This window comes from Corythoichthys intestinalis, chromosome 15, assembly GCF_030265065.1.
Source record: "Corythoichthys intestinalis isolate RoL2023-P3 chromosome 15, ASM3026506v1, whole genome shotgun sequence".
Classification (NCBI taxonomy): domain Eukaryota; kingdom Metazoa; phylum Chordata; class Actinopteri; order Syngnathiformes; family Syngnathidae; genus Corythoichthys; species Corythoichthys intestinalis.
Genome location: NC_080409.1, coordinates 40,246,905 through 40,260,036, shown reverse-complemented (window position 1 = coordinate 40,260,036; position 13,132 = coordinate 40,246,905). Strand labels below are relative to the sequence as shown.

Here is a 13,132-nt window from a genome sequence, read left to right as displayed (position 1 = left end):
GTTTTATCTTTAAAAATATTGGAACACAAGTGTTGCCATTGGCTATTTTAAAAAAGAAAAGTAGAGCAGACCCTATGCCAACTTTGCCCTGGATTTCAGTCACTCCAAATCAGGGCGAGGGAGTGGAAGAAGGGCGGGGTCTACTCACCGTTGTAGGGCGTGATTGGTGTAATAAAACTGTCAATCAACGCCTGTACCAAAAAGCGAGATAGTTGCAAAACAACCCGAAGAGGGAGCGGGCTTTCAACGCAAAATCACCGCACGTCTTTTCAGCGCTTAAATGTTGTGTTCCTGATTCTTATTTAATCATTTATCCACGTATTTAATAGCATATTCAGTAAAGTTTTTATATTCGAAACGAGTACATCTTAAGTACGGAATGCTAGCTCGTTTGGTAGTTTACTAGTTTTTTAGGCGTTTACTTTGTAATGAACAAACCGGAAGCGGTGTTTGTCATTACCGCCATCTTGATGCCCTCTCTCCGCTTTCGTCACGGGCGTATGTACGCACGGCAGCAGCTACAGGAGCTCCCGAGTCGGCAGGGACGGGCACCGCTATTCTCTCTCTCTCCCTTTCTACGTCTCTGTTCCCTCTTTTACTCCGCCTCGAGGAGAAGAAAGAAAAAAATACAAACATTCATAGAGTAGGTATACGAATAATCACCGGCTGGGAACTCCGATGGATTAGTTTTAATTCCCTCCTCACCGCCACCAACCCACCCTCCTCTCCGGTAAGCACGTTTCATTTATTTTCCTACTCACGAGTTGCATTTCAATTGCTTCCACAGCCATTTGTATTTGCTTCAGATTGGAGACCGAATGTAGCCGACACATGTATCAGGATCAATTAGCGCGAGATGTTTTGTTTTTTTTTCGTTGGGATTCAGTGGATGGGGGGGCTCTTGTGTTGCAGCAGCTGGGATGGATGCACTGCAGTCAGAGCCGCGCTGACCGCACAAACAACACACAACAAGGCCCCCGCAGACAGCCTCCTGTTGATTTAGTAGCAAATAATTGCCTCTGATGGCCAATTAAAGATGCCCCTTAATCGGGTTATGTGTGTCAAGTGTGTGCAAGGGCGGCCCGTCCATCTTAAACTGGAATCAAAACACTGATGATGAGGAGGAAGAGGAGGATGACTTGACGGCCTGAAAGATGCATGCAGTCAGAAACACTGTATAGGAGCAGATGTGGAAAAACAACCACATAAAATGCTTGAGTAGATTTAAAGAGATTGTTTTAAGTCCAGACATTCCAATTCATTGCCAACAATTTTAGAGCAGGTTGTCTTATTGCCAAGACTCAATGAATACTGTGTACTATGATTACATACACTGAATTTACCAAATAATAGACTATTCTTTTACTAGAAAATACATTTTGATGATATATTTTTCATTCTTTAGTAAAAGCAGTCAAAGTTTGATATGATCAAAATTAGGGGTGTGACAAAATATCGAAATGATGATATATCGTGATACTTTGTATCCCAAAAGGTTATCGATATGCTCCTGCAAGAATCGAGATATCATTTTAAAAAGGTGTCGTTGTCTAAAAAAAAAGAAAAAAAATCTACCAAATCTACCAAAATCTTCCACCATAATGGTGTATCAGTTAACTCTAAGGCTGCCTTGACGGTGCTCGACACCCAATCCATTTAGACTGGGAACATTCGTTCATTCCAAACCAGAGTGTTTACAGTCATTCTGTCAGATTTTCAGGGCATTTATAGGTCACTTGCTGTTCATTTTAGGGCATTTCCAGGTCATTTCCTATCTAGTTTGAGTCACTGCCTATTCATTTGGGTGATACCCAGGTCTGTAACACAAAATGAACAAGAAGAGACCCATAAAATACCCCGAAATCAACAGGAAGTAACTGAAAAGCAACAGTTAAATGACCTTAAATGGCCCAAAATGACCTCATTGCCTGGCATTGGCTGCCACTGATGGCCATGGACGTTCATTCACTGCCACCCTCCCAGTTCAAATGGATTGGACGTCTACTAGTGATAAACTCATTCCAAATCACAGCAGAAGCCTGTTTTTCTGTTTATTAGTTGTTTTTAGAATATCCTAAAATGATTCCCTGACCAATGCATCGATAATCGTTGCATCGCCATATCGTCAGATCATCGTTATCGTGAGCTTTGTATCGCAAACCGTATCGTATCGTGAGGTACCAAGAGGTTCCCACTCCTAATCAAAATGCAGCCATTTCACCCTCTTGTGAGGACTTGCAAACAAGGCTGATCCCAATTTGTGCATCACTGCCATCTTCTGGCAGTTGTAAGGCAATAAAATTGCTTCCAAGCTTGAATGCCACAGTGTAGCAGCGTCAGACTCACCCAATTGAAAAATTTAATTGACAATGTAGTATAATGGTATTGAAAGAGTGAAGTACTTCTACAAAGCTTTAACAGAATCTTACTGTCATCCATCTAAGGGATTTTCTTATACAACTTGTCCTTGTTAGGGTCGAAGGTGACCTTAATTTTGCAAATATTTGAAGGATTACCTATAGAGGTGTGCGAAATTTCCGATTTTTAATTATTTGCGATTAGGCCATGGAAGATTCGAGAACGATTCACAAACATCCAAATTCCGATTTTTGAAATATGTCAAGCAAAGCAGAACTAAAACACAGTCAGCGCGGTCTTCAGGACGAAATGAGGAATGGACCGAGAGTAAACATCATGCTTGTCATTACCCGGGTAATGACAATGCTCAACTCACGGCTCTGGCTGAACTCATGCCGCAAGATAAAAAAAAACAATAATACCTGACTGCTGCCGACAGCTGCCGACAGCTGCTACAAACTATGTCCACATAATGCTACGGTAGATATCACATGTATAAAGAACTAGATGCGAAATGACAGACTCTGTGGCGTTAGTAGCACATTTATAGAAAACTAGATGCAAAATGACAGACTTGCCGGCATTAGTAAAAAGTCGCCATCTTAAAGTAGTACACTTCCCTGGAAGGCTGTTGTAGCAAACCTTCCAAGCAAACCTAATTAACTTTTTATCTCAAATACTGCAAAATCGGCAAAATCTTGACTTGAATCTATCTTTAAAACAGTTTTAAAACTTTCACATGTCAAAAGTAGACAGAAGGGAAATTATGGAATAACGGGAGCAATTTGAACAACTTTAACGGTGGATTCACAACATTAAATTGATTGTAGTTTAAAGCTGTTGATACAGAATGTGGACTTGAGTATTTTATTTACTGTTTTGAACTGTTAACTTGATACTGAAATAGTTGTTTATTTAAGCCTGCGAAGATTTTTGTACAATTTTTATAACTAATGTACGAAACATTAAAAGCAGATAATAGCTCGGGGTGGGGTGCATCAATAATGGATTTATAATTGAATCGTAGCCTCTGAATTGGAATTGGAATCGAATCGTTAGGTGCCCAAAGATTCCCACCTCGAATTACCTACATGCCTACACGCTAACGGCGACATGATGGAAAGTCTACTTTTTGCAAACTAGTTCTTTGCTTGGCATTTGTTTGTAGCCTTAAAATGTCATTTGTCAGTACTGTCTTAAACAAGCACATACGGTACGCAACTGTTCTACTAAGTTGTCATCATACTGTGTAGTTTGGGGATTTGTCTTCAGACCTGTTCAACGCAACGCTGGATGCTTTTGCTTAGACTGCAACAGGGAGGGAATGTCAGAATCTTTAAATGTATTACATATCACTCAAAAAGTGGCAAGAATTTTGACAATGTGTCCTTGAGGTATTTTGGTCTAGTCACATATTATGAGACCTGATTATTGAACTACAGAAAAAAATGTATAGTTTTATTTTTCTTTATAGACTGGCCATGTATTATGCTTTTTGTGTTGCTGTCATGGATGACGTTTTGGGGAAAACCATCTCAGAAATGCTCACAGAACTGAGTAGCAGCTGTGCGTAATACACTATTATCTTTCAAGACAAGATTTAGCAACACTCAATTTCAATCAGTCGACGGAATTCGGAACCATTTAATCGATTACTACGCCCATTTTGATGAGACAGTGTATCTGATTGACCCACTTCTACTTCCCGTACGTCATTCCTTGCTTTTTCTGCCACATGATGATTGCCCGAATTGCAGCGCATCAATATTTCCAATGTATTGCTACAAGAACTATTACCCTGTACCACTGGCAGAAGATGTGGAAATACATTTTGAATCCAGCAGTGAGGACTAACACTGATATTAATGGCGAAACACGGAGGAAATTCTCCGCCAATTGTTTTTCTACTGGGGGACATTTTAGTTTTCATGATAATTACAGAAGTTATACAGTAATTTGCCACTGACTATTCACAAAATCAACCATTTTTGTTTTGTGCTCTTTTTGTAATAGTTATTTTTTGAGCCCTTAATCACAGCAAGTTATCAAAGAGCTTCACAGACCCAAAGTTTACATAAAAATATTGAATAAATGAATGAATAGCAAATAATGAAAATATTTGGGCTGTCAAAATTATGGCGTTAACGGGCGTTAATTAATTTTTTAAAATTAATCACGATAAAATATTTGACGCAATTAACGCATGCACTGAATGACCAGCTCGCACATTGCCTCAAACAGATTACAATGAGGCCGTTTATGGACATTAAGAGTGAAGAGAATGCCACCAGCCGCTTGGGGGCAGCGCCGTTCCATACTAATGTTATTTCTTCTAAACGTGGGAGGATTAGTAGTTGTGAGATGTTTATGCTGTATGCACAATGCAATGCAAATTGCTATTTGTGCTCCACACATATTTCGGTAAGTTTTCTTTCTTTTAGTGGCAATTATGTGTCTCTTGTTGTATTTTGGGTAAGATATGTGCAGAGATATATATCTTACAAAGGCGAGTGGACACAGGCGTTCTTTGGACCGCGCCGTTTATTGGCGTAAGCTTCTCCTTCACAACAAACATAAGTATCGTTTAGTGAAAGCACAACAAAAATAATATTCCTATCCCTCTCAAAAAAAAAAAATAATGTTCACAAAAAGAAAAGCACTTCAGTCTATAGTATTGAGGCACTATTCTCACAGTTAAACAACAATGCAAAATGAACTGGCATTCCATATCAAAATAGCTATGCAAAATACACGTAAAACGTACTCAGACTTTGGTCACGCTATTTTTATTATTGTTATTTTTATTCTTATTATATTAACTCTTGATGGAAAATTTTACAAATTTTATTAAAACAAAAACATGAAGAGGGGTTTTAATATAAAATTACTATAACTTGTAACTATAACATTTGTCTTTTAAGAACTGCAAGTCTTTCTATCCGTGGATCACTTTAACAGAAAGAATGTTAATAATGCCATTTGTGGATTTATTGTTACAATAAACAAATACAGTACTTATGTACAGTATGTTGTATGTATATATCCGCCTTGTGTCTTATCTTTCCATTCCAACAATAATTTACAGAAAAATATGGCATATTTTATAGATTGTTTGAATTGCGATTAACTGCGATTAATTACGATTAATTAATTTTTAAGCTGTAATTAACTCGATTAAAAATTTTAATCGTTTGACACCCCTAAAATATATATTTAATATTCAAAAGAATTATGATATCCCTTGATCAGAAGCTTCCATTAGGCAAGGTAATAGCATCTACAGTATGTTGCAGAACTTGAATCCTTACAGCAAATGGAATACACACAAATGTGCAGCAACATGTGCAGACGGACATCGTAACAGTTGCCTCCGTCTTATAAATTTTATTCGCTGCTTAGGACGACTAATATTTGTGCCATACTGATGAGCTGAGAAGAGTTGAGACGTCTTAATAAACGGTCAAGCCGTCTGTTTGTTTTTACTGCCCCCAGCTGGGTAAGGCATAGCCTGGTACACCAGACTCACCACTGTTCCAGCTATTGAGTCTGGCCACCATTCAGCGGATCAAATTTCCAGGGCAGAGCAAGCCACAGCAAACAGACAGCGGAGTGGACCAATCAGCGACGGGCGGACGTGACGTTATTAAAGCGGCGAGGGACTTCCGCGCGGAAGTAAACATACGAGGAGAGCGGAGTTTATTCAACATGGCTAGCGCGAGACAGACTGTTGTTAATGATTTGTGTCGATGTGTTTTTGGTAATTTAAAACTGATTTTACCGTGGATTGGAACATATTCTCGGCTCTCTTGTTCGCCATCTGTGTTGTTGTGGAGACGACTTCCGACGCAGAAGATTGACGTTGCTCCTTAAGAACACGTCACGCAAATAAACAAATCTGATTGGACGGTTGATTTTGTCCTTGCTCGAGAGGCTGTTAATGGGCTGGGTCCCAGACTATTCTCACAATGTTTGAAAAATACAGGGAGAACTGTCTGGCCGTGCCAGGCAAGGTAAGGCAGGCTTACCAGAAGGAGCGGCACAGTGGCCTATTAAATGATGCGGCGTGACAAAAATAACTATTTTCAGTCCTATAAATACATACTTTTCTTAATTAAAATATTATAGACCCCAAATTTACGTATTCCATGGATTCACTAAATTGAAGATTTTTTGAATGAATGTTGAATATTTGAATATTTTACATTTAATTTAAAATGATGAAAAAATGCTAACTGGAAGTTTATTCTTGCTTATTAATTGTTTTGGTTTCAAAAAGATGAAATAAATTTCAATGCAGCGGCACGATGGTTTAGTTATGAGCATGTCTGCCTCATAGTTCCAAAATCAAGAGTTCAATCCTGGGCTCTGGACTTCCGTTTAGGTGTTTGCATGTTCTCTCCCGTGCCTTCACGGTAGGCTGATTGAGCACTCATTGGAGTGTGAATGGTCACTTGTCTCATTGTGCCCTGCAATTGGCTGCGAACCAGTTCAGGGTGTACCCCACCTCCTGCCCATAGCTAGCTGGGATGGGCTCCAGAATCCCTGCGAACCTTAAGAGGATAAGCAGAACGGAATATAATAATAATAACAACATAATAATTCAATACAATTACAATGGGTGTGAATTATTTGCGGATTTCCACTGTTCAGTCAAACACCACTGCATTTTTTCTTCATATTTTAAAACTACAGGTAGCGCCCGCGTTACGACGGACCCGACTTAAGTGATTTCGACTTTTTTTTTTTAATGTTGACTTTTGTTTGGTGTTGCATGCTTTTATTTTGGCGTAGAGCAGGTTGTACTTCCGCACGCGAGAGCATTTACACACCCGCCCACCCCACACACGGCAGTGACAGCACACACACACCTGAGGAAGCAGCCGAGTAAAGAGGTGACAGCTTGCGCGCGCTTTTGTTGCTTGTGAAGCATCCAGCGGCGACGGCTGTATATAACTCACTTTGTACTGTTTATTGTGTATTTTCAATTGTGGTCGAATAATTAGGGCGAGTTTATGTGATTGTTGTTGATGATGTGCAGACGCTAACTGATACATGCTAGTCGTTTAGTTATTGCTATATCAGCAGCTACTTGTAAACACAAATTTGAATTGCTGTTATTGAAGATGAGACAGATTTAATTTCATTTTATTTTAGTTTCATTCTGCTAGTGTTGATGTCATGAGCAGCTGAATAAAGTCAGCAAACCACACTGACGTCTGACATCGTCATTTCGGAGCTTAGCTCACTGTTTAGCTAGGACTTAGCTCCAACTTCTTGGTGAGGACAGTACAATGACGTATAAAACATGTTTTTGGATGTTTTTTTTCCCTAATTTATAGTGTTTTTGAGGTATTTAAAGGGTTAACTCCAAATTATGCGGAAATCCGGGTTACATCGCCAGCGCGGGGATGGAACTCGTTTGTAAACCGGGGACTACCTGTATTTGTTTTCCCAAAATTATTTGTCCATTTTTAATTGATTTTTATGTGTATGACTTTTAAATAGAATTATGTTTTTAATTTTCTGATAGCTTAGGGTGGTTAGTGTTCAAACTGTGCATTACCATTAAAGATCGATCGATCGGGTCCGATCACATCATTTTCAAAGTATCGGAATCGGCAAAAAAATATCGGACATGCCTTTTTTTAATTTATATATATTTTTTAATTAAATCGTTTTCTAATTGTATTTAACGTTACAGACAAAATGTCTTACACTCATCCAGAGTCGTTAGTTTTGGCTTAAAGTAGGGCTATCAAATTTATCGCGTTAACGGCGGAGATTAATTTTTTAAATTCATCACGTCAAAATATTTAACGCAATTAACGCATGCGCTGCACGACCCACTCACGCATTGTTGCGTTCAATCTATAATGGCGCCGATTTACCTATATGTAGAGCTAAAAGGCAGCGTAAACTGAGTAGAGTGAATTTTGGCAATCTTTAGAGCCTTTTTTTAATTGGCTAAAGCCTTAAAATCCCTCTCTCAATAATTAGAAATATCGTGGGAAAGCAATGAGGGGAAGATAGGTAGTAGTTGATCTTTTCCTTTACACCCTATGTTATTTCCCAACGCAGAGAAGATATATCAATTGGTGCCACTACGCACAGTCATGGTTGCACTTCCCATCATGCATTTGGGCAGAACAGTTAAATGGCTACAGTATCATTTACTGAAAGCTCAACAAATACACTAGATGGCAATATTTAGTCACAATATACAAAGTCACATTTATCCTTTAAGAATTACAAGTCTTTCTATCCGTGGATCCCTCTCACAGAGAATGTTAATAAGGTAAATGCCATCTTGAGGATTTATTGTCATAATAAACAAATACAGTACTTATGTACTGTATGTTAAATGTATATATTCGTCCGAGTTTTATTCATTTTTTTCTTAATGCATTGCCAAAATGTATATGATCGGGAAAAATGATCGGGAGTGATTGGAATTGAATCGGGAGCAAAAAAAAAAAAAAGCAATCGGATCGGGAAATATCGGGATCGGCAGATACTCATACTAAAACGATCGGCTCGGGAGCAAAAAAACATGATCGGAACAACCCTAATTACGATACATAGGCCATACAATAAACCAACTTAATGTACTTTTTAGGAATCGCTGCCTCATTATTTAATGAACACTTGTGCCTAATACACGGTTCCACAAACTTTAAGAAGGACCACTAGGCTCAATCCCACACACCCACTTTGTGCAAAGCTCAGCTGAGCATTTTTTTTTTTTTTTTTTGTAATATGACTAACTCTTTTCATAGAGATCACTTTGGAAGGGCAACACTGGCCAGCATTGTCCGGCTAATCTTGTAGCCTGGTGAAATGTGGCCATTGTCTTCTTGTTAATACACTGAATGAATTCGCTTGTCCGACACAAGCAAATATTGTAACTATTCGGTCGTGCGGTACTGCCATAATAGGGGTGATTGTGGTTTCGTGTCAACACGGCCTGAGAAGTGACGCTCGCATTTTGACTTTGCATTGCGGAGTTGAATAAGATCACGTTTGACGTCAGTGAGAGGTGGGGTGTGGGAGGTGTGACCTCATTATTATGGGACCCCGGGCTTCAAGCTAATGACTTAAAAGTGACTTATGACGCATACTTTAAATTTACAAAGACCAAATTGCAACAATTACATCTGTTTTGTTTCCAAAAGCTCAGGGGGGAATCAATCGAGCATATTGATGCATTGGCGTACGTACAGTCAGAAAAAAATTGGGCCTCTAAAGGTGCACAAAACACTGTACGTAGTTCAGACCTCCACCAGAGAAAATGCTACAAAGGATTTACTCAGTCTTGTGTTTGCTTCTTGGGGGAGCCTTTACAATTGTTTCTTTGAAGAGCGAGTGTAAAATCACAATTTACAAGAGTAGAACAGACAAGATATTAAATGGAAAACTTTAGATCTGCTTGGGCCAAGGATGTCGGTTTGCATAGGGACAGTAGGGACATAACACTACCAACCTTTCAGAATGCTGAAATTATCCCCACCAACTTTTAAGCAACCTTATTTACAGTATGACTTCAGTTCATTTCTAGGTCATTTACATTGTCCTATATGTTGTTAGGATAGAATTTATCCTACCATTATTAAGTGAATTACAGTACTTTCATTATGTTCAGACTTACATTGACCCCTTTTCACTCGCTGAATGTGCCAGTCCATTTTTTTCCCTCACACGCACTTTTGATTGGCTCATGACTTCAACCCCCCCCCCACAGACACACACACACACTCACAGCCCGACAGAAATACAACATGCCGCCTCCCCCGCCCCCTTTGAAGACAAGGGATATTAGAATGTAAAATGTAGAAGTAATGTAAAAAGACGTCAATATTGTGGAGGTGAGGAACACACCACTAATTTTGCATCTGCTACAGTGCTTCAAGTCAATTTTACTCACTTAGATTTCTTGACATAAGAAAAACAGCTAGCTGAAAATAAGATTAACAGACTTATTTTAAGCAAAAAGTTTGTATATTTCATCTTAAAAGAAAAACTTGTTTGTCAGAAATGTTCTTAATACAAGAATATTGTTCAAAACATTATTTGAAAGCATTTTTTCTTGATTTAAGTGAAAAGTGACCAACTTTTAGATGTATGGGCTCAATACGAATAAATAGTAATATTAAAGTAAGTAGAAGAATCTGACTCATTACTGTTAACTAGCCTTCAACACTCAAAACAAGATGGGAGAAAATATTTGATTCGATTTAACTAAAAAATATCGGATTAAGACGTTATAAATTTGGTGTGTGAAAGTTAGTATAGGTCAATACAGATTTACTTTGCATTAATCATTTAGCCTGTCAATTAATTAGGTTCATATTGGTGAGAGGTGTAACCCTGAACCCCGTTCACCGTTTGGTTTTATTAATGTCCCGTCCCCAGCAAAAAGTGTACATGCATGTTATGCTGTTATATCGTCCCTAGCAATATTGAAACCAAACCTACACCCTTGGCTTGTGCCAATGAAAAAAAAAAAAAACATTAGGGACGTCATAAAATGCATAAATTGTGCATTACATCAGAAGAAGGTTGGCAAAATTCAAAAGTAATGAGATTATCAGTACATTATTTCACGCTATCAGCAAAATTGCAATATGCTGCGCAGTGTATTCCACAGGATTAGACACACTGTGTGAACCTGTCATGACTCGTCTTTTAATTTACTGTATTGATCTCACGGCTTTACTATAAATGGACATGTGCCTTGTTACAGCTCCGGGCACTGTGTGTGTATATGCACTCATGCCTAAATTAAGACTTTTTAGTGAATTAATTTCCACTTTAATTTTATGATAAATGCTGGAATCCTGTCTTGGCCTAAAACTGGAACTTGCGATCCTGTAGCCTTATTTTTCCCTAAATCTACCATCTGAACTACATACAGGCGTTTTTGTCGGACCAGGGAAGCTCAAATGGAATTACAGTGGACCCTCATGATATGAATACAAATCCATTCCACGACCAATACGTAACGTGAATGTGCTCGTATCATTAATGTGTTTTCTCCATAAGAAATAATTGAATTCCAGTTAATCCGTGCACCACTTTCCAGGATGTTACCCTTAAATAATAATTCAAGGCATAATTTTTAAGGCAAAATAATTGGAAAAAGAAATTAAAAGTTTAAAAAACAATTAGTGCTGTGACGATTAATCGATTAACTCGAGTATTCGATTAGAAGTAAAAATATTCAAATGAAATTTTGTTGCTTCGAGTAGTCGTTTAATTAAAGTGGCGTTGTAATTAGGGGTGCACGATATCCATTTTTTGAAAACGATACCGATATCGATAACTTCCTGCTCCTCAAAGCCAATACCGATATCGATAACCGATAATAAATATATAATTTTTTAAATATATAACCTGAGTTTTTGAACACCTGGAGGTTTAAAAAAATAGTGGTGGTTTCCACATAGATTTGCCTTTGATCTCATCAGATTTTTCATAATGAAATGAACAAAACAGTGCATTTCACTTCTGCACTGCCCGACAGCCAGGTAAGAATGAATGCACTTCCATAAACCACAAGGCTTGGTCTTTTCTTGTTTTAATGGGAAGACACTCGTCTTAATATTGTGAAAGTACAACAGAAAAATACACATATTCAATACTCAATATACAACAAACTGCACAATACTCTTATATACACAACTATTATATGTATAGCATAGCACACTAGCTTGAGCTACTAAAGCATTGGCTGGCTTCTATAACGCAACTTATGAAGTTCTGTACATATGACCCTTCACCACAGAAGTAAACATACATTGCACATCCATATGTTATAGTAAACATAGAATACTTACATATATTTCCGAGGTGGAAATGTAACAGAAAGCATTCACGACTGTCAATGCTACCGCTAGACACCGCAATGTGTAAGTGATTGAACCAAACTACTGTAGCAAAAAATAGATGCAGTGAATTATTCTGACCAGCAGGTGGGAGCAATGGCCCGCAAATGGTCAACTGATTTCCCATACTACTGTGTAAACTGTAAAGCCAGAAGAGTACATATTATCGGTCCTATTATAAATGTTATTGGATTTATCGGGATGCCGTCGTAATTCCTATCATCGGACCAATAATTATCGTGCACCAGTAGTTGTAATGTTTTATTTTGAAAGTGTTTACATTTAGTTTTATTGATGAGGGTGGATACACCGCCCTCTGGTCTGCCTCCTTTCACATGGCTGAATCCAGCTGCTCCCTGTTAAGACCAACATAAGCTAAGTTTTTGTTTGAGCGAATGTTTTTTAATGCATTCTAGATTTAGTTTATAGGTACTGTATATTTAGCCATTTTTTGTGGGAATGTGTGTCTGAACCATTTGTTAAGTGCATTGTAAAGAAAAAAAAACTTAAGCATCTTATAACATTTAAGCTAGCGGACTTTTTCTATGTAAGTTAACCAATTGTTCCTTTGTTGTACATTGATCCTCTTTTTTTTTTTTTTAATTATACCGTTTGAGGCTCAGCTCAGGTATTTAAAATTTTCATGTTCCTTATCCGATTACTCGATTATTTGAACTAATTAGTCCATCGATTAATCGACTACTAAAATATTCGATAGCTGCAGCCCTAAAAACAATGCTGTTTATATCACGCACTTACCATGAGGGCTGAAATCTAGCGACGTAACTAAGTGCAAGCCAGCCAAGCAGGAGCAGGGAAAGAATGGGCAGCCATACATACACCGTAACATTAAGAAAATGATTGCATAACATGAACAAAATAAAATTTTGGGT

At 38.1% G+C, this 13,132-nt stretch overlaps 1 protein-coding gene across 1 annotated transcript in view; it reads left to right on the top strand.

Annotated features, from left to right (window-relative positions):
- Positions 1–472: 472 nt before the first annotated feature.
- The window catches only part of LOC130930969 (tyrosine-protein kinase fyna), a 58,252-nt gene continuing 45,592 nt past the window's right edge, over positions 473–13,132 (top strand). Inside the window, exon 1 of the mRNA XM_057859349.1 lies at positions 473–730. The gene's annotated coding sequence lies outside the window, so the exon portion shown is untranslated. The remainder of the gene's footprint in view (positions 731–13,132) is intronic.